Raw genomic sequence first — 23,621 nt, forward strand, 5'->3', positions numbered from 1 at the left:
GCGCTACCGGAACTGATCGAATTGGTAGTCTACAGTGTTTCTGGATGTTTCAGACTGAAGCTGGGGTTAGCATGAGAGCAGCACAATTTCGTAGCTCCGTCGTGGTCATTCCGCAACCAATCATGGCAGCCGTTCTTTATCGTTATTTTGGGCGGGGTGGGTGGCGGAGCCGAGCTGTTTTGCAGCCATCATTGTGTGGAGTTCAGTTCATCTCACTAGTTTTGTATTTGTCATGAGGGGTTGTTCCTAATGTTTCTATTTTAGCGAGGTCAAAAAGAGATCCCATTAGTGGCCTACTGATTTTGCTCGATTCCTTTTCTTTTTTTTTACACGATTTTTCGTTATCTGCAAAGACTAAACAGAGTATTGCGACTCTGTGTTTGTTTGTAAATAGAGAATGAACCAAAGAGAACTAATTCTAAAACAGTAAATACTTGGATAACAATCAATCAAATGGAGAGAGAAGCAGGCACGACGGATTACAATGGGGGCAAAGGCCTGCGTTAACTACCTTTCACTATCTGCAAAGAGAGAGTACTCCTAATAGAAATGAGGGGGGGGCACCATTCAAAGCAGATCAGTGTGCATAAACACGAAAATGTTTTCACTTACCACGTACTTGACATTCGACAGCTTATGATATTTGCTATTAAAAAACCATTGAAATTCACTGAAAAAACCATAGGTTATAGACCATATATAGTTAGGAATTAGCATTTACAAAACCTTGAAAATTCACTGAAAAAACCATAGGTTATAGACCATATATAGTTAGGAATTAGCATTTAAAAAACCTTATTTTACTCACACAAAACCATTGAAATTCCATATATAGTTAGTTGCACTAACTATATATCGCGCACCCGCAATCCACTGCTGATCATGTCACATATTACATCATTCATGACATGGTCAGTGACATCACTGATGACATCACTGATGACATCTCAAATGACATCACTGATGACATCTCATTTGACATCATTCTTGTGCTAATACGATAAACCTCTTCAGACTCTAATATAACCTTAGATACACTCAGTGTATACAGACACTCACACACTGCCACTCATCCATGGAGTTACTCACACACCCAGTCAGTCATGCAAAGAAACAATCTCACCTCCATTTCTTCAACTATACAGTTAAACACACCTTACTTATTGAAACATATACTAACACATATTTACTCTCTTATACAATCCCTGATACAAGTTCACAATGATCGATACAACTACTCACTCATTCAGTGGCTCTCATGCACAGTTATTTATATATGCCAACTCTCACATGTACTGTGTTTTACATATGTACTTACTATGACATGTAGCATTGAGATATCCATTCACTCATCAATACACTCATGCACACAGTCAACTGCCCATGTAGCTGTTTCCACATGCACTCTTGAACTCATACACCTAGTGAATAAACTGCTCACACATCTATGCATAGAGTCACACACCTTCCAGCCACCCCTACACAAACTCAATCTCCCATAGAAATACTTGGGCAACCAATTAATAACACATATAGCCTCTCGTATAGCTAATGATCAACACATGCAGCAGTTTACAGAACAACAGACATAATGATGCACAAATTAAGACAGTTTAGTCACTAACCCATGCATTCAGTGAGACACATTTAATCACTCACTCATACAGTCAGTCACGCACCTACTAAATCCTTCATCCAGACACTTATACATCCACTCATTCTTCAATATGTAAAACATATTTAAACTTTACAAAAACACACAGACACTAGATGATGTCATCAGTGATGTCATGTGAGATGTCATCAGTGATGTCATTTGAGATGTCATCAGTGATGTCATCAGTGATGTCACTGACCATGTCATGAATGATGTAATATGTGACATGATCAGCAGTGGATTGCGGGTGCGCGATATATAGTTAGTGCAACTAACTATATATGGAATTTCAATGGTTTTGTGTGAGTAAAATAAGTTTTTTTAAATGCTAATTCCTAACTATATATGGTCTATAACCTATGGTTTTTTCAGTGAATTTTCAAGGTTTTGTAAATGCTAATTCCTAACTATATATGGTCTATAACCTATGGTTTTTTCAGTGAATATATATATATATATATATATATATATATATATATATATATATATATATATATATATATATATATATATTAACAATCCTTTATTTTAACAATCCTTTATTGTACCTTAATGCAAGAATACATCATTTGGCCTACAACCCGCCAATGGGGCCGGCCGCAGTACGATACTATAGTCATGTTTCAGGAATCACATCAAAGCATAGTAGTCTCAATCCATGTAATGGTATTACAACCTTTCAACGTGTCAATCTAAAGTCTTGCATTGTCAGAATATAGATACAAGCAGCCTTATTTCGATTATTCCTTAGTAACAGACAAACTATTTAACCCCCCCCCCAACAACCCCGGAATCCAATCAAGGCAGCAGTCAATATTGCAGAATATCAGAAGATAGGTAAGGTAAGCAGGATTTCGAAATTGTCACAGTAGTGGTGTAGGCATTGGTCAGGTTAGGTTCATACACACAAGGCTCATATAGGAAGTGAAACGCAGCATAGAACATAAAAAGGGGAGGTCAGGTGGCCTCAGATATAAAGTATATATTGATCATGCACATGCTGCAACAAGGGATATCGTTACCACAATCGTTACTCAACAGCGGGCATCTATCCATTTAGGAAGTACCGGAATAATCCACTCAAGTACTGCACGCTCGCATTCAACAGACATTAATCGTCTCCTAGCTTAGATAGCATGTACTCAGTGTAAGGGTCCCAAATATCTAGTGGGCGTGAAGTAGCAGGTAGTTCTTCGTAGTAACAAGCCAACTGATCACGACAATATGCCATATCTTGCAGCCATAGTTTGACATCAGGCGCCCTTCTCCCACCCCAGCAAGCGGCCACCTTTCGTTTAGCAATCTGCAGCGCTAGCACTACCAATTTTCTCATTCCAGCTGGTACTCCAGAGGCCATGCCCAGCAGACACAGGCGCGGATCCTTAGTAAGCTCAAACAATGTCATTTCGGATAACGCGACAGTGACATCCGTCCAGAAAGCAGACACCCTTGCGCATCCCCAGACCAAGTGGAGAAAGTCTGCGCCATCCAACCCACAATGCACACAAACAGATGAATCACAGAGACCATACCTGTGCAGGCGTATAATACCATTGTTACAAGAATTTATAGTGAATGAGTCGAAAATTCTCATTCACTACGAATTTACCAGTCATAGTGCAGCACTCAGACCATTCATCATCAGTCAAGGGCTCAGACAAACACTCATCCCATCTTGCCTTCGCAATCTCAGCCCCTCCTCCTTCATCCTCTTGCGATGCTCGATATAATCGTGAGATCAATTTTGCCCGATTAGTTGTCGTATAAATTATTTGCAATGCGCCCAACACAGACGGTTCCGCAGGGAAAGAGGGATATAAAGCTCGTATCGCAGCATGCAACCTAACATAAATAAAGGTGGCCATGGTGGTATTCGACGTCTGATCCAATAGAGTCTGTAATGGGAGAAACTGAGCATTCGGAAAAAACATCTTCCATAGTGTTTGCTCCAGCCTCCTGCAGCAGCTGCAATGCTCCCACTTCACTCATAACCGAGATATCCTCATGATATAGTAACGGCATTCCCGGTGCATAAAGCGGCAGTCTGTTCGAGCGCTTGCCCAATTCCCTCATGCCATGGAGGTACACTGTACCGTGTACACCTCGCCTTTTTCGTATACCGAATGAGAATTAACCACCATCGCCTTTAGGGGTATAGGCTGTACTGCGCTGGCCTCAAGCGCCACATGCGGCGTATATGGTGGTGCCGAAAGCCAATAAGTGGCGAAGTGGGCTTGAGCACAGAGATAATATAGTTTCATGTCAGGCACGGTAAATCCACCTAACTCGTATGCCTTCGTTAGGGTATCCCACTTCACTCGCAGTTTCTTCCCTCCCCAGGCTAACGTAATTAACAATGATTGAAGCTGTGCAAAAAAATGTGATGTTAGGGCAATTGGTATATAAACGAAATAGTACAAAAACTTAGGCAGGACTACCATTTTAATCAGAGAGACCCGGTCAGCAAACGAAAGTGGCAATCGTATCCATCGGGTCACCTGATCTTCCAAGGTTGATATAGCCACTCCGTAGTTAGCTCTAGTCACCTCTTGGACGTCGCGATGTACCCAGATCCCCAGGTACCGAACAGGTTCAATGGCCCATGCCAAGGGAAATTCCAATGGAAACGGCTGCGTGATGCCTGTAAGAGGTAATATTATGGATTTGTCCCAATTAATGGTAAGGCCAGAAAAGCGCCCGAACCGAATGAACTCCCGCAATATTCTTTCAAGATTTTGGGCAGGCTCCCTCACATACAGAACCATATCGTCGGCGTACATGGATATCGCCAGAGACCTAAGAGGGAAGCGCAATGCCGTGTCCGCGTATCTCTGTCTCAGTATACATACTAGTGGCTCCATTATGATGGCAAACAGCAAGGGCGATAGCGGGCAACCCTGCCTAGTGCCCCTTTGAACAGAAATCGGGGCCGACACATGACCGTTCACCCGCACCCTTGCAATCGGGTTTGTATAAAGCAGGATGATCAAGGATATAAAGAAGGAGGGCACACCCATGCGCTGCAACACCACTATCATATATCGCCATGCAACAGAGTCGAATGCTTTAGCAGCGTCCAACAGCACAGCAACCGCAGCTAGGTCTGGCTGAAGGAGATGCAAAACAGCGAACAACGCCCTCAAATTATGTGTTGTAGAGCGGAGGGGAATGAAACCGGACTGATCCGGTAGAACCATGACTGGCAATATCAAGCGTAGTCCCGTTGCCAGCACTTTAGCAATAATTTTAACGTCAGTATTCATAAGGGACAATGGTCTGTACGACTCGCATTGATTACGTGGTTTGCCCGGCTTCGGTAGAGCCACCAGTAGAGCCTCCCTCATCGTGGCCGGCAATTGTCCCTGTTCTAAGGCCTCCTCAAGGACCAGTGCCAAATGTGGCAGCAGAAGGTCTACATATTCCTTATAAAACTCGCATGGCAATACATCCGTACCTGCTGCTTTGCCGTTTGGTAGAGCCGCGATGGCATCGCGGAGCTCCCCCTATGTGATATGATGCATTAAAAAATCCTGCTGACCTTTCGATAGCCAGACCAGCGCTATGTCCTCCAAGTATTGTGCTGTGTCATCCTCTCCAGCCGTCTCCCTATGCCCATACATTTGCTTATAATATTGCACAAAACAATCGAGAACACCGGTCGCAGTCGTCACATTCACGTCCCCATCCATGATCTCTTGTACACCACAGTGTCTAGCCCATAGTTCCTTAATCCTATCTGCCAGCCCACGTCCTGGACGCCCTCCCTCACCATAATACCTCGCGCCACGAGAAAGGGGCAGGTGTATGAGATGGCAACGACATCTCCATCAGCACAGGGGCATGATCGGATAATGTTCGAGTGAGATGGCACACTTTCACCACCCATCCGCTAACATCCATTGTCACCAACCAGTAGTCCAAAAGCGACCAGGTATCATGCGCCGAAGTGTAACAGGTACCCTCACGTACTCCCGGATGCCCAAGCCTCCATACATCCACCAATCCAAGTCCATTCAAACCATCACACACCGCAGTAGTTGCCCTTTTAGCAGCATAGGGACGATCATCCTTCCTGTCCAGACCATTATCCAGCGTCACATTCAGATCCCCTCCACAGACAATTGCAGAGGGAGGTAAAGCATACACTTTGTTCCATATGGTGATATAAAACTCGGGGTCCTCAACATTCGGGCCATATATATTGACCATTGTGACCAGAGTGCCACACAATTTCCCATGCAATATAATATATCTACCCTCTTTGTCAATTTCCTCATGTAACGAGACAAATGGCAAATTTTTCTTTTTTTTTTTGTAAAATTTTTATTTTGATTTGCAAAAAAGAATAAACATACAAACATCGGGCTGCGGAGGAACCGCACATTACTCCAGATCAGGCAAATCATTGTGCATGCATCAGCAGTGACCCAGACTATATTACAAGCATATCCAGGCCAGGAGCGAGACAACATAGTAATTAGGACCACAGTACCAGCGGCCTACAAGCCCATCAGTAGGCCAGGCCATCCAGGATAACCAGAGCTGCAATAAGCTGGGCCCCAATCCTCCAGGTTCCACACAAGCGGTGCAGATAAGCAGCCCGCGGACCCTCCACAGCCCATAAACCATGACAACCAACTGCCCCATCCCACCCCCACCCTCCCCCCTGGTAGTGACGCCATTCACTCATCATTCATTCCACATCCATATTACACTTGAAAGAGGTGCATCGATCTCAATGAAGCCGGACATACCGCCGAGGGTAACCCCTTAGAGAGAAAGTCCACCAGGGGACCCCACTGATATCGGAAATTCTTATACTGGCCAAGGAAGATGTCCGCCACTCTTTCCAAACTGAGCAACCTCCAAAGTCGTGCATGCCATAGTGACACTGCCGGGGCATCCTTCTTTTTCCAGGCCGCAGCCAGCGTGAGTTTCGCAGCACCGAGGCATAGCCACAAAATCTTCTTATCGGCCCTGGTCTGATAAACAAGGCCGGGGTCACGCAGCCCCAGCAGAACACAAGCCATAGACTCATCAATGGGATAAGTCAGCACTTCCTTTATATGTGAGAGGATTTCCTCCCAGTACGGACGGATCACCGGGCAGTCCCACCAGATGTGGCGGAAGTCCCCCAAAAGCCCGCAGCCCCTCCAGCACTTATCCGAGGTCGCCGGGAAAATGCGGTGAAGCCTAGTCGGGCACATATACCATTGCATGACCGTCTTGAGGTGGGCTTCCCTCAGGTGCAAGGAATGGTTAAAGGTCGTCAGGTCTCGCCAAAGCGCCGACCATTCCACATCCGAGATATCTCGCCCCAGCATTTCTTCCCATTGCCCCATATAACGAGGGCGAGGAGCTACCGTCGATTTGAGCAACAACTGGTATATGAAGGAAATGGCCCCCTTCATGGTGGATGTGCGTAATATAAAGGTTTCAAAAGGAGTCGGCGGTCTCGTAGCCGCCTCCACCACCCCAGGTGACGTGGCCCAGTGAAGCAGCTGAACATGCCGGAATTGTTCAGTCTGGGGGACCCCATAATCTCTCACACAGTTAGCGAAAGTTAGGGTGTCCAGGCCGTGGAACAAATGGGTCAACGCCCGACACCCCCCCTCCCTCCACACCGCAAACGGCCCTTCATGAAGCGCCGGAGGGAAAGCCGGGTTGTAATGCAAGGGCGTAAATGGCGAAGGGAACGTGGTCCAACGGTCGTCCGCCGCTAGCGAGTCCCACACCTTCAACACTGTGCTCGTAGGAGTGCTTATATATGCGTTGAGAGGTCGGTCCTTCTTCGGTTTCCAGGCTAAGTCCCAGATCGACCTGCCGGCAACGCATCGGTCCATATGGAGCCAATGTTTCTCGGAGGTTTGTTGCGACCACTCCACCAACACTCGCAGTTGCGCCGCTTTGTAATATAACTGCAGGTCAGGGAGCCCGACTCCACCCTCAGGTCTCGGCCGACGGAGAACCGCATAGGAGACCCGTGCCTGACCCCCTTGCCAAATGAAGCGTAATACTTGGGTCTTGAGCCGTCGAAAGAAATCGCTGTCTATGGGGATAGGCAATGCCTGGAACAAATATAAGAATTTAGGGAGGAGAACCATTTTCACGGCATGAATTCTGCCCAGCCATGACAGAAATTTTGGTTTCCACCTGTCCAATTCCGTCCGGGTCTTCGCCAACAAAGATGGGAAATTGGCCTGGAACAGCCCGCCCACTGTCGGAGTCAGATGGACCCCTAGGTAGACGATCGAACCTGTGGCCCAGGCCAGCGGAGTCAGCGGCCGTACCCGGTCCTTCTCGACCTCCGAAAGGTTAAGATTCAGGATGTAGGACTTGCCATAGTTGACCTTAAAACCGGCCACGGCCTCAAACTCCAGTAAGACCTCCCTGATGAACTGCAGCGAGGTTTCCGGATCAGTAATAGAGAACAAGATGTCGTCTGCAAAGAGCGAAATCTTGTGCTGTTCCCCCGCGAACGGCAGACCTCGGATCCCGACGTGCTCCCGCACCGCTACCGCCAGCGGCTCGATGCTCAGCGCGAACAGCAGGGGGGACAGCGGACAACCCTGTCTAGTGCCCCGAGCGTGAGTAAAGAACGCTGACATATGACCATTCACCGCCACCCGGGACCGGGGGCAGCAGAAATTAGCCTTCACCATAGTGATGAAAGCCTCCGAGAAACCAAAGGCAGTCATGGTATTGAACAGAAACCCCCAGTCCACCCTATCGAAGGCCTTCTCGGCATCCAGGCCCACTAGGACCGCCGGAATACGAAATCTTTCTGCCTTTTCTATTAGATGCACCACCCGACGAGTGTTATCATGCGTCTGGCGCCCCTTGATGAAGCCAGACTGGTCTGGATGGATTAGCGCCGGCATAAGGTCTTGTAGCCTACGTGCCAGGATCGCCGAGTATAGTTTGGCGTCCAAATTAAGAAGCGCTATCGGGCGAAAGGAGGCGCATTGCGCTGGATCCTTCCCCGGCTTCGGCAAGACCGTAATCATCGCCTCCGCCAAGGAGCCAGCAGAGGAACCGGAGGAGGCCATGTCATTAAAAAGGGTGACTAAGAAGTCGCAGATCTCGGAAGCGTAGGATTTATAAAACACAGCGGTGTAACCGTCTGGGCCAGGTGCTTTGTGAAGCTTCAAGTTCGCAATAGCATCTAACACCTCCTCCCTGGTGATCGGGGCCCCTAAAAGCTCGTTCCATTCCCTGGATACCTGCGGAAGGTGCATACGCCCCAGGTACTCCCTCTGGGCAGCTGCTCCCAGCCTTTCCCCCCCGTATAGATCCGAGTAAAAGCGTCCGAAAATGGCCGCCTTTGTTTCGTCCCGGTGCTGCAACTGACCCACAGAGTCGCGGATCCCCCCAATGTACTCACGTTCCCGCCTGTCGCGAAGCTGTCGGGCCAGGTGCCTCCCCACCTTGTTACCACAAGAGTAGGACTGTCGGCCCAATCTCAGTAGCGTGAACTCCGCCCTGTTATTGTAATGCGCCCTCAACTTCCCCCGTACCGCCGTGAGAGGCCGGAGGGTCACCCTCGAGGGGTTAAGTTTATGCGCCCGCTCGAGAGATGCCAGTTCAGCCTCCAGGGCCTCCCGATCCTTGCGGCGCAACCTATTGAGTTGTGCATTAAGGCTCAAGCACGTGCCCCTGACGGACGCCTTAAAGGCATCCCACGTGTTGGATACAGAGGTATCGGATGGCGGATTGAGGGTAAAGAACTCCCTAATGGCCACCCGCAGCGCCTTGTTAGAATCCTCGTCCCGAAGTACCGAAGCTGGGAAATACCATTTCCGTTGCCCGGTATCTGCCGACGACCAGCGCAGAGTAAGCACCAGCATGCTGTGGTCCGAGACCGAGATGGGCAGGATGGTGGAGTCAAGAACATCTCCTCTAAGAGCCTGGCTGAGGAATACATGATCCAATCGTGAATATGAGTGGTGTACCTGAGAAAGAAATGTGTAATCTCTGGACGTTGGATGCATAAACCGCCACCCATCAACCAACCCCATTTCCGTAATCTTTTGCCGTGACAGCTCAGAGAACACACCAGTATCCGCCCTGCGAGCGCCTGAACAATCCAGCGCCCTGTCCCACACCAAATTACAGTCCCCCATGAGGAACAACCGCCCTTCAACAAAATCACTCACTTTATGCAGCAGGTCTTGCAAGAACTTATTCTGGCCAGTATTAGGAACATACGTCACAACAAAAGTACAAAGCCTCCCCTGCACCAGCCCTTTCACCATCAACCAACGGCCCTCCCTATCCGTGCGCACCGCCACCGGCTGAAAAAGCAGCGAAGTATGGAAGAGGAGGGCCACCCCCTTATGCTTTGTGGATGCAGAGGATCTGTATATTAGGGGATATGCCTTATGCTTAAGACGCAGCTCATCTTTGCGTGCAAGGTGAGTCTCCTGAAGTCCCACTATATCCAATTGGTGGTCAGTTATATACTTCCACACCTTTTGCCTTTTCTGCGGGGAGTTCAGCCCCTTAACATTCCAGGTCCCTAAGCTAACAGGCATCGTGAGACACCAAACTAGACTCCTCTATGACTCTGGAACCCGCCCACCACCCCCGCCAGAAGGAACCCTGGTCACAGCACATAAGAAAAGCATACTCCCGCCAACCCTCCCCCCCACAATCCCAACCTCGAACCCCATACCAAATCACCCCGCAACTCACATACCAACGGCGCCTCCCATCCACCCTCTCACCACCACACGATACAATCCACAACACGTCCGCGTCACCACCAGAACCCCCCCACATCCCCAACCCCAACACCCCAAACAGCCCCCCCAAGACCCTCCCCCCCCCGGAAACCCCCATACAACCCATCCAAAGTCCACAAAATTCCTCCCAGGGCTGGCGAGGAGACAGCAATCGAAGTCCCCTGTAGGCCGAAGGAAAGGGAAACAGTGAAAGTGTAAACAAAACAAAAACAGAGAAGAAAATACTCATCAGTCCCAGTGGTCCACAGGTCACGAAGTTACGACCACTTCGGGGACCGGTCAGGAAGACCATCTCGGTTCCTCCCAAGGTCACGGTCTGGGGAGTCTTCTTTGAAAGTACATCCATTCACCCAGACCGGGGGGGTCCATGCCCCTCCAGCGCCGATCCGTAGTATCAAGTCACCGTCACGCCGCTCCAGAGCTGGCCTGTGACGCCGGCACCGTCGCTGAAACCACTGATGCCACTGCACTTCCCCTCTCCTGCTGGCTGGCATCGTGGTCCGGGCGCCCCCTCGCCGGAGAGGACCCCACTCTATGCCACGAGGAGGACCGACGTCGCCTCCGAGATGGGGATGCATTCGACCCCTGGGACGGGGCAACCTCCTCCAAACCCAAGAGCTCCTTCGCCTCCCGAAGGGAGCGCATCTGCATCAGCCGATTCTGCCACCTGAAGATGATCCTGAACGGGTGCCCCCAAGAGTAGGCGATGTTGCGTTCCCGCAAAAAGGAAGTCACCGGCCGAAAATCCCTCCTCTTTTGAAGTGTAGACGCTGCGAGGTCCTGGAAAAGCTGAGGACTATGGCCCCGAAAGTTCAGCGAATCGATGGCCCTAGCCTTCCGGAGGATGCGCTCCTTCAATTGAAAGTCATGTACACAAACAAGGATGTCAGGGGGCGGCCCCCCCCCTCTCCTGGGCAAACCAACGCGATGAACTCTATCCATCTGGATATTCTTCACATCGTCCTCATCCAGGATCTGCAGCAACAGCTCCTGCACATAGCCTCGCAGGTCTCCCGACTCACCATCCCACGGTACCGCTTTAATGCGAATGTTATTCCGCCGGGAGCGGTTCTCAAGATCTTCCATGTGTGCCTGCAGGTCCAAGTTCTGCTCCGTGAGGCGAATGACATCTTGCTGGAGTAAATGGACATCATTGGCCGTGCTCAAATCATGGTCCTCAAGAGTCGCCACCCTTTCTCCAATCCCATCAACATCTCGCCGTACTTCCCGGAGATCAGAGGCCAGTTGCGCCCGCAGCTCAGAGATGTCCTCCTTGATGGAAGCAAAAAGTTCGGTCATAAAAGCCTTAGTGGCCGGGGCCTCGTCATCGGACATCCCGGCCGACCCACCTGCACCGGGGGATGCCGGCTGCTGTGACGATCTAGCTGCGCCGTCCTTCAGCACGCGTCCCTTGCGGGCCTGGTTAGCCATAATGCCGGGCGCCTTGCACCAGAGCAAACGCTCCACTAATCACCACCAGAACCAAGCAGCACCCAGATCCGGGCCTGCAGACGCAGCAGTTGGCCCCGGCGGGCAGTCCCACTCTGTGTCCGCCACACAGCTCCTGGCCAGAGGCTCCCAGCGAATCCCCGGCGCCCAGACACCAGGAAGTAGGGGTGCGCAAAGCCCAGTGGTCAAGAGGCCCCCAGTCAGCTACGAAAGCCCTAGAGAGGCGGTGCACGAAGGCAATCCAGACAGCAAAAGTCCATGAGCGAGCGCCACGCACTCAAACAGTCGGCTGAGCCAGGCAAAATGGCGGCGCCACGCTCCTCAACCAGAGCACCTCCGGGCCTCCAGGTACGCACCCCCAACAGCACCCCTAGTCCTCACCAGCTCGCAGCGTAGGACCGGAGCCTCCTCTGGAAGTCCGGGCACAGGCAATGGAGTCCAGCAGCTCTTGGCCTGGTAAATGCGGCCTCTGGGAAGCGCCCGGGGCCTCTACCACACCTCCTGGTCGGTGCTCCCGGGCCCCCACACTTCTCGCAAGTCAGGACCTTCCGCCGCGCGGGTACACCCCCACAGCCCAGCGGCGCCGTGCCAGTCCATAGAAGGCCTCCAGGGCATGCACCACCCCAGGGGCAGTCACTAGGTCGCCGCCACACCAGGAGCCGGCAGCTCCCCCAACACGTCCCTCGACGGGCCCCTTCGGCTGGCCGGGCTCCCTCCGCACCTCCCCTGTCCAGAGCGGGGGGTCACTCACCAGGACTAGGCTTCCTGGGGTCCTCGCGGAGCCCGGTCCTCGCTGCTCCACAGGTGCACCTCCGGACCCCGGCGGGCTCAGTGGCGCCGCCCCACACCGAGGCCTCCGGGACCTCTCTGCTCTCCAGGTCGCCACTCGCCGGCACCCTCAGGCCCCACCGGAGATCGCAGCTGCCCCTCTCCGCCTCCGCCGACAGCCCGCAGCCCAGGCGGTCCGATGCCAGATGACCCAGGGCGGGGCGGGGCGCAGAATGGACCTCCTCCGTCGCGGTAGGCCCCGCGACTCGCCGGGCCGGCCTCCGCTAATCGAGACCGGGGATCCACAGGCCGCAGAGCTCCGCCGGTCCCGCAGCCTCTCTGAGCGATCCCTCTCCTCGCCGACGGCACCGCGCTCCACCGCAGTGTACCGGCGACCTCCGCCACCGAGTAAGGGCCGAGCTGGGCACCAGGTGCCGCGCTATTAGCTGCTTTGCCGGATCGGCGCCGGAGAGACAGGGAAAAGCGTCCTACTCCGACGCCATCTTCGGCAAATTTTTCTTAATCAAGATCATGACCACACAAGCATATGAGGAGTAATTAGATGCCAGCCTAGTACCAGCCCATTGTCTAGCAACCGTTTCCGCCGCCCGCCGCCCGCCCTTTAAGATGAGTCTCCTGAAGGAATACCACTTGCACTCCGTGTCTGTTTAAATATGCCAATACCTGCCTTGTCTTTTGTGGTCTGTTCAATCCCCGCACATTCCATGTGATCCAAGTAATTCTGCCCCCCTTATCCATATGACCTGTCATGAGGTAGCCTCGTAATCGGATCTGTGGCGCCCACTTCCCAGCACCAGTTGTTAAGCATAAAGTCACAAATCAGCCAATGGTCTGCAGGCTCCTTCTTAGAAAGTAGATAGCATTGCAGCCTACCAATGCCTTTCCCATCTGCCAACCCTCCCGTCCACATACCCGCACCATCAATAGCCCAACCATAGCTTGGATTCTCTGGAACTCCCCCGTCCCCCCCTCCCCACTTCAGCTCCTCCAACCTGCCAAAGCCATCCCAGATCCCTGCCTGTCCCCCCCTCCCACTTCGGCCCCCCCAACCAGCCAAAGCAAACCCAACCCCCCCCCACCTCCCTCCTCCCAACCAACTCGCAAACAGAATGTGGGGTATTCCCATATGTGGGGGCTAAGAGGCACAAAACTCCCGCCTTCAAGGAAAGCAGGAGGTGACTAAGCTGCCAGTATATGCAACCCAGCCCGTCGTCTCATGCCTACCCCGGCCATACCAAAAGTAGCCAGTCCGTAAACCAAGAGATGGCCGATGCCCACCACCTAGCGAGCAACATGCGCCACTCCACAACTCTTCAGTCATACAACACAGTTTAGTCTACATAGATCACATTGGCGCTATGTTAGTGATAAGAGCCAGTGCTACAACTCAGTGTTACATGGCCAGGCGTATAAACTATAGTTCAGCATCTCAGATTGTCCATTAAACGGTCCCAAGTCCCATGACCTAGGAGTAAGCACAATTATCCCAAACCACCTGTGCCATATGCAACACTATTGCACAATTTCCACAGAGCACCTAGCCTTCTGACCCATGAAGAATTTGTAAAATTCGGAAACCAAGCAGCACCTGCAAGAGTAGAAGCCATTATTACATAAAGAGCGAATCATTCTTAATAGGCACGTCACTAGAGGCCCGTTAGCAAACAGTTATTAATGCCTCAAACATAGGAGTGCAGTCATTGATCCTCAGGCATGTCGTCATCCCCATCTTGCGCCCAGGCTGAGTCTTTCTTGCGCTTCTGCTGCTTCTTCGCATATTCCATGGCTGCCTTCGGAGAGTTAAAGATTTTGTTATCATTGGGTGCCCCTATACGTAGCCGCACTGGGTAAACATAGCATATGGAATTTCCTCGGCCCGGAGAATCTGTTTTACTCCGGCAAATTCCTTACGCGCTGCCTGCACAGCCATGGTGAAGTCTGGGAAAAATTTCAATTTGTTACCCTGATAGTCTATGGTGCCTTTTTCCCTCGCCAATCGCAGCAGCGTATCCCTGTCCCTGTAGTTCAAAATTCGAGCAATTATAGGACGTGTCGCTGCCCCCGGCACCGGACGCCTTGCCAAAGAGCAGTGTGCCCACTCCACTATAAACACTTTAGGAAGCTTGTCAGAACCAAATATCTCCACAAAGAGTCTCTCCATGAAATCTTCCCTTTTGCCCACATTCGTTGATTCCAGCAGCCCCGTGACGCGGATGTTGTTGCGCCGGGACCGCCCTTCCAACTCCTCATTCTTAGCCTGTATTACCGCCAACACTCTCTCCATACTGAAAACTTTATTAGTCACTGTCGTGAGGCCATCCTCCGTCGCAGACACCCTTTGCTCTACCTCACCCATCCGTTCATTTTGCCGCTCAAATTGCGTGGACATATGGTCCAGTCGGTGATTAACTGCTTCCATAGTGCCTTCTATAGATTGCAGCGTTTTCTGCATGGCTATTAGCGTGGCCTCCAAGTTCGGCGCACCTCCCGCGGCTCCTGACGGTTCAGTATCTGATAGACCCTGCGACGGGGGCACCCCAGTTCTACGTGTTTCAAAGTTTAGCTTGGGCTGATTTCTCTCAGGCCTGCCCATAGCGCCAGTTATAATTGTACACCCCTCTCAAGACACTGATGAGCAACTTCGGTGTATCCCAAAATGGCGCCGCCAGCCCGGGAGGCGCACAAATGTCGCTAGGAGTTGGGCAATGACACAGCTATTCCCCAGCAGGTGTAATGAAATGCAGTTTCCAGCAGAGTCAGGGCCAGCAGGCGCTCGATATCCAAAATACGCTCACTCAGACGCTATCCGCAACTCTAGCCCTGTCCTCCACCACGTTGTTCCCTAATTGTCGCTACAACACCACTGCCAAATCAGGCCGGACAGCCGCTCCCGCGTGCACCGATCAGCAAGCAGCTGCCCACATGCAATCGAGGGTTCTCCACAGCCCAGCGCCTCCGGTCCCGATCAGTAGCCCACCCCCGCCAGTCACAGCTCGCGCGGCCAGACCCGGAGCTACCGAATCCCGCCTCCGCAGCAACCGTCGCCGCCAGGCCTCAGCCCCACTCACCGCAACCAGCGTAGGCGAGTGCTCAATTTTGCCGCCGTCCACCAATTCCTCCACAGCATCAGGCAACTTCCTCCGTCGGATCTCTCGGCAGCAACGCCTCCGGGCCTCCCGGGCAGCGCCAGGTCCGATCTTCAGCTCTGCTCTCCGTACGAGGCACAGGCCGCCAGCATCCAAGGCGCGCTCCGGTCTGACGGTGCCTGCACGGGGCTCCCGGAGGTCAGGACTCACTCCGCACTGACTCAGTCAACTACCGCACACAGGATTGCTATCCGCACCTCCCTCCAATCACTGCTACTCCGATCGGCAAGGCCCACCACAGGTGCCGATGACAATCGGCTCCCGGCTCCAGCAGGCCTGTGTACTCTCCACGCGGCCGTGGCCGCGTCGGTTTCGTGAGGGCTGTAAGGATAGTCAAACCGGGGCCGCAGACCCCCGTACCAGGCTCAAACCACTCCACCGGTAGTCAGGCACAATATTCCGCCGGGGCAAAGAGCAACGGTATCTGGATTATGCGGATTACTAGCGGATATTCAGCTTAGTCTGGCAGAGCCTCACCGATGTGCGGCCATCTTGCCGTGCGCCCTCTAGCGCCCCCCAACAGTTAGCCATATTTACTCTTCGTCGGTGCCGAGGGTGGAGGGGAGTACAATGCTGCCCATACACCTGTGTGTGGGAGTGGGTTTCTAATCAGCAGCTAGAGAGCTCAATGGTGTGAAGATATGGGGAGAGGATGTAGCTCAACAGTCAGAGCTGCCAACTTTGGAACTGAGGAACCAGGTTCGAGTCTCGGCGTTTGCTCAAAAGCCATTGATTCTGGGCAAATCGTTTAATCTCCCTGTGCCTACCAAAGAATGAATGTATCCTTGTGTAACGTAACTGGTGCGTATGTAAAGCTCTCCAATACCTTAAGGTCGAGTTTGTGCTATATAAAAAAACTGCATAAAAGTATGAAAGAAATGCTCTGAAAAGCAAATTCCAGTTAATGGAGCACAAGGCAAAGTTGTGAAGGTAAACAGCTGGCTGTCAGGGGCGTACCTTGGTCAATACAACGGGGGGTGAGCTTCAGATTTCCCAACAATTACACTGATATTTCTGGGCGGAGTTTGTGGAGTTCTGCTCCGTGAAACTTCCCGAAGTGATGCAAAACTCAGTTATGCTGTGTGGGGATCAGCAAGCAGCAGAGTTTAGCAAGTAGCACTGCTTGAACTGAATTTTAGGGCCAGGAATTTGTCCCGCACTGTAAAATCTGTGCGAACAGCACTTCGCGCAGCGTAAGAGGGCGCAGCTTTGTTCTGCTGTTCGAGTATATGTTCTACTCAAGCTGCAGCATCTTCAACATGAATAGCAGATTTCTCACACGAGCGGTCGCGACCTGCCGCGACCACCCGCATTGAGAAATCTCCCCAGGAGGTGTTCTAGCGTGTGATTTTTTTCTTGCTAGTGCTCGCAAACTTAATGTTGGTGAGCTATTTGAGAGAAAAAACTGTGCTCCACCTCACTTTGCGCAGTTGTGCGGAACTTCGCGATCCCTGCGGAACGCAGAGTGCACAAAACTCTGAGAACACCGCCGTCAGAGCGGAACTCTTCGCCCACCCCTAGTTAAAATACATTATATGAGAAGCAGGGTATGAGGGGAGCTTAAGGGGCAGTGGAAAGGGAGAGGAGTGCAGATTGTTAGGAGTACTTAAAGCACAATATTTTTCACACTAACAAGTGTGTGTGTTTTTGTCTGTGATGTCTGTGTGTGTGCAAAAATCCCAGGTGAAATCCAACAGACACCTCACCATTCCTGACTGAAAGCACCTGTACCCAAATATTCATTACAGAATAATAATTTTAGGGCAGATAATGTCACATTCAGTATGCAAACTGTTTAGCGGATAGATGCACAGCTATTGAAAAAGTTGAAATGAGGATCAAAAGTCTCTTGTGGTTTTATAGGTGCTCACCAAGGTGGCGTCGAGGGCCCAACGACGTCAGACTAGATACTGAAACGTGAGGCCAGAGGATCTCTGGTCTCATCCCTTAGTTGGCACACAAACTGTTGTCCCTCCTTGAAAACAAGAAAGTGACTTCCATTCAATGTTCATTATAGTTCATATTTATTCCATATTAAAGTTCTTTTTTTGTTTTTTTGCAAAACTCATTGATGGTTTTAAACAATCATTTGCAGCGTTAAACTTTTAAGCACTGTCTTTCAAGGCGTGTCCAATGCATTTCGGGCATTTTTGCTATGCCCTTCATCAGGGAATTGACACTAAAAACAACAATATACATATGTATTAGAATCATAGTAACTGATATGTCAAGCATCATGTAAAATCAAACTTTTTACAAAACATATTGGTAAGTGATTAAAGGAGAAGATAAAGCAAACGAACGATAAACCATCTTATAACATTGCGTGTCCAAAAACATTCTACATGGCTACCTATATACATGGAGGTTTGGAAAACGACGTCTCACTTACGTGCTTCTTGTAAGCAGTTATGTGAAAAATCTAAAGGAAAAGTACATGAAACGGTGTTACACTCCGTGGTATGAAAAACCACATTCTACTGGGTGCAGTGTATTGAGATGGTGAAAACTAACCTGAGCGGATACGTCAATGTGCTTAGGTCCGATGTTTGTTTCCTGCAAAACGCCGGCGGGAAACCTTCGTTTGCCGCGCTTCTTAAATTCAAATGGGAGAGTATCACAGGTGTGCTCACGGTCTCATGAACAGAGTAAACAGACTAAACTTAACAGTTTAAGCTGTTCGTATCGGGGTTTTCGGTTAGAAGCTTCAAACCATTGTGTTTAACATTACCAAAAAAAACATGGTAATGTAGTGTATAAGATGCTAACGAAATATAAAATGTAATGTGAGTTTCAAAAAAAGTTAAAAAAGCAATAAAAGAAATTTGGGCCATGTAAATCTAAACCTAACGTGGGATCGAACCCAGGTCTGTGAGAATGTAAGCGCAAACAACTAACCAGATGGCTACGTTAGACGGTGTTAAGAGTATGCTGTTTTTAGGCAGTGTCAACATGCTAATGAACGGGAATACACACAATAACATCACAAACAGGTATTTAGAGCAATTAAATCATAAGTAACAGGAAAATTCAATTCTTTCATTGAGGCCCATTGGCTTCTGGGTCGATAATTTGTAGATCCAATAGTTCTCTCTCCGAAGCAGAAATTTGTTATTGTCTCTTCCTTCTTGTTTTGTGACTATCTCAAGAATGATAAACTTGATTTGAGATACATTATGTTGAGCTTCAACAAAATGCGATGATAGAGCTGACTTAGAATTTTTGAGTCTGATATTGGACTTATGTTCCGTGAGTCGAACCTTCATGCGGCGCTCGGTTTTCCCAACGTATAGCTTCCCACATGGGCATTTGATTCCGTATATTAAGTTACTGGAGTCACAGGTGGCATTAACATGTAGTTTGATGGAGTTGCCATATCTCGGATGTTGGATTGAATTACCTTTAATAATATTATTGCAATTGCCGCAATTTAAACAGGGTCTAGTTCCATGGAATGAAATGCTCTCTTTAGGTTTAAGTTGTACCATTTCACCTACATTTCTGGCCCTGGTATAGGCAAATATTGGTGATTGGTTAAAAGAGTTCCCAAAGTCAGGTTCTAAGTTCAGGATTGACCAGTGTTTCATGATACTTTGTTTGAATTTCCTGCTTGAAGTCGAGTATTTAGAGACTACCACCGTCCGTGTTTGTTCAGGTTTGTTGGTTGGTGTTAATAACTTGTCTCTATCAGTCTCCACAATCCTCTTTTTCGTATCTTCTATTAAAGATTTAGGATAACCTCTGTTGATGAACTTTTTGGACATTTCATTAAGTCTCACTGTCAAGGTAGTTGAATCTGACGAAATTCTTTTAACTCTCGCCATTTGAGAGTACGGTAAGTTCCGTATAAGGTTAGGTTCATGGAAGCTGGAATGTAATAACATATTATTCCTGTCTGTGGGCTTCACGTACAGATCAGTGACGAAGCCTTGTGGAGTTGCACTGACTTTCACATCAAGAAAGTTAACCGAGGTATCTGAGATCTCCCAGGTTAATTGAAGTCGTTGATCAATGGTATTGAATTTGTTAAGTTGCGTTCTTAGTGACTCTTCAGTGTCAGTCCAGACGATGAAATAATCATCGATGTATCGAGTTATCATTTTGAGGTGTTTAGTCCAATCACTATTATTGAGAATGTGTTGTGTTTCATACCATTGCATAAAAATATTCGCATACACAGGGGCTGCTGAATTGCCCATTGCCATCCCTGTAAGTTGTTGGTACCATTCATCTTTCACTCTAAAATAGCTGTGGTACAAGGTGAAGTACATCAGTTCCATAAGGAACAGTTGAAAGTCTTGATCTAGATCGGTCTTCAAGAGAGCTGCTTCTATTGCTTCAATCCCCATGTCGTGTGGGATGCTGGTATACAGACTGCAGACGTCTGCCGTACATAATATCAACTTCTCAGTTGGATCCACTGGTAATTTACGTAATTTGAGTAAAAAGTCGGTTGTGTCCTTGATATATGTTTGCATTTTTTGTACTGAGGGTTGTAAGTATTTATCAATCAGTTGTCCTATGGGTTGATGCAAGCTGCCTATGGTAGAGACTATGGGTCTCATGGGTGGGTTTTTCAAATCCTTGTGTATCTTGGGTAGCATTCTTAAGGATGGACTTTTGGGGTTGACGGTCGTGAGAAAGTTTTTAGTTCTTTCTGTGATTGTACCATGTCGCGATGCTCGTTCAATGATGTTCCTCAAGGTAGTTGAATATTCCCACCATGGAATATTCAACTACCTTGAGGAACATCATTGAACGAGCATCGCGACATGGTACAATCACAGAAAGAACTAAAAACTTTCTCACGACCGTCAACCCCAAAAGTCCATCCTTAAGAATGCTACCCAAGATACACAAGGATTTGAAAAACCCACCCATGAGACCCATAGTCTCTACCATAGGCAGCTTGCATCAACCCATAGGACAACTGATTGATAAATACTTACAACCCTCAGTACAAAAAATGCAAACATATATCAAGGACACAACCGACTTTTTACTCAAATTACGTAAATTACCAGTGGATCCAACTGAGAAGTTGATATTATGTACGGCAGACGTCTGCAGTCTGTATACCAGCATCCCACACGACATGGGGATTGAAGCAATAGAAGCAGCTCTCTTGAAGACCGATCTAGATCAAGACTTTCAACTGTTCCTTATGGAACTGATGTACTTCACCTTGTACCACAGCTATTTTAGAGTGAAAGATGAATGGTACCAACAACTTACAGGGATGGCAATGGGCAATTCAGCAGCCCCTGTGTATGCGAATATTTTTATGCAATGGTATGAAACACAACACATTCTCAATAATAGTGATTGGACTAAACACCTCAAAATGATAACTCGATACATCGATGATTATTTCATCGTCTGGACTGACACTGAAGAGTCACTAAGAACGCAACTTAACAAATTCAATACCATTGATCAACGACTTCAATTAACCTGGGAGATCTCAGATACCTCGGTTAACTTTCTTGATGTGAAAGTCAGTGCAACTCCACAAGGCTTCGTCACTGATCTGTACGTGAAGCCCACAGACAGGAATAATATGTTATTACATTCCAGCTTCCATGAACCTAACCTTATACGGAACTTACCGTACTCTCAAATGGCGAGAGTTAAAAGAATTTCGTCAGATTCAACTACCTTGACAGTGAGACTTAATGAAATGTCCAAAAAGTTCATCAACAGAGGTTATCCTAAATCTTTAATAGAAGATACGAAAAAGAGGATTGTGGAGACTGATAGAGACAAGTTATTAACACCAACCAACAAACCTGAACAAACACGGACGGTGGTAGTCTCTAAATACTCGACTTCAAGCAGGAAATTCAAACAAAGTATCATGAAACACTGGTCAATCCTGAACTTAGAACCTGACTTTGGGAACTCTTTTAACCAATCACCAATATTTGCCTATACCAGGGCCAGAAATGTAGGTGAAATGGTACAACTTAAACCTAAAGAGAGCATTTCATTCCATGGAACTAGACCCTGTTTAAATTGCGGCAATTGCAATAATATTATTAAAGGTAATTCAATCCAACATCCGAGATATGGCAACTCCATCAAACTACATGTTAATGCCACCTGTGACTCCAGTAACTTAATATACGGAATCAAATGCCCATGTGGGAAGCTATACGTTGGGAAAACCGAGCGCCGCATGAAGGTTCGACTCACGGAACATAAGTCCAATATCAGACTCAAAAATTCTAAGTCAGCTCTATCATCGCATTTTGTTGAAGCTCAACATAATGTATCTCAAATCAAGTTTATCATTCTTGAGATAGTCACAAAACAAGAAGGAAGAGACAATAACAAATTTCTGCTTCGGAGAGAGAACTATTGGATCTACAAATTATCGACCCAGAAGCCAATGGGCCTCAATGAAAGAATTGAATTTTCCTGTTACTTATGATTTAATTGCTCTAAATACCTGTTTGTGATGTTATTGTGTGTATTCCCGTTCATTAGCATGTTGACACTGCCTAAAAACAGCATACTCTTAACACCGTCTAACGTAGCCATCTGGTTAGTTGTTTGCGCTTACATTCTCACAGACCTGGGTTCGATCCCACGTTAGGTTTAGATTTACATGGCCCAAATTTCTTTTATTGCTTTTTTAACTTTTTTTGAAACTCACATTACATTTTATATTTCGTTAGCATCTTATACACTACATTACCATGTTTTTTTTGGTAATGTTAAACACAATGGTTTGAAGCTTCTAACCGAAAACCCCGATACGAACAGCTTAAACTGTTAAGTTTAGTCTGTTTACTCTGTTCATGAGACCGTGAGCACACCTGTGATACTCTCCCATTTGAATTTAAGAAGCGCGGCAAACGAAGGTTTCCCGCCGGCGTTTTGCAGGAAACAAACATCGGACCTAAGCACATTGACGTATCCGCTCAGGTTAGTTTTCACCATCTCAATACACTGCACCCAGTAGAATGTGGTTTTTCATACCACGGAGTGTAACACCGTTTCATGTACTTTTCCTTTAGATTTTTCACATAACTGCTTACAAGAAGCACGTAAGTGAGACGTCGTTTTCCAAACCTCCATGTATATAGGTAGCCATGTAGAATGTTTTTGGACACGCAATGTTATAAGATGGTTTATCGTTCGTTTGCTTTATCTTCTCCTTTAATCACTTACCAATATGTTTTGTAAAAAGTTTGATTTTACATGATGCTTGACATATCAGTTACTATGATTCTAATACATATGTATATTGTTGTTTTTAGTGTCAATTCCCTGATGAAGGGCATAGCAAAAATGCCCGAAATGCATTGGACACGCCTTGAAAGACAGTGCTTAAAAGTTTAACGCTGCAAATGATTGTTTAAAACCATCAATGAGTTTTGCAAAAAAACAAAAAAAGAACTTTAATATGGAATAAATATGAACTATAATGAACATTGAATGGAAGTCACTTTCTTGTTTTCAAGGAGGGACAACAGTTTGTGTGCCAACTAAGGGATGAGACCAGAGATCCTCTGGCCTCACGTTTCACATTCAGTATGCAGACAGCTCCTATCAGTGTGGAACAGCATGGGAGTATCCCCTCTACTTGGGGTGCTGCAACTAATACTATTCAGCCAAGTAATGCGGACCTGCTGGATATCCACACTACACCAATCACAGCATGGTTTCACTGCCCGATTATGACAATACTCCCAATCCAGAAAAGATGCCAGTTCAAGATCCTCACGCAAGCCTACAAAGCCCTCCACAGCCTGGGACATGCCTACCTCAACCACCGACTGAACTTCCACCATCTCGCTAGACAACTGAGCTCCTCTTCACTCTCCCTTG

At 48.4% G+C, this 23,621-nt stretch overlaps 1 protein-coding gene across 1 annotated transcript in view; it reads right to left on the reverse strand.

Moving 5' to 3' along the window:
- LOC144753013 (glutamine synthetase-like) overlaps nt 1-23,621 on the reverse strand; it is a 73,933-nt gene that overhangs the window by 14,769 nt on the left and 35,543 nt on the right. The window lies entirely within an intron of this gene.

The sequence above is a fragment of the Lissotriton helveticus genome, chromosome 5_1 (genome assembly GCF_964261635.1).
Source record: "Lissotriton helveticus chromosome 5_1, aLisHel1.1, whole genome shotgun sequence".
In the NCBI taxonomy this organism is placed as follows: domain Eukaryota; kingdom Metazoa; phylum Chordata; class Amphibia; order Caudata; family Salamandridae; genus Lissotriton; species Lissotriton helveticus.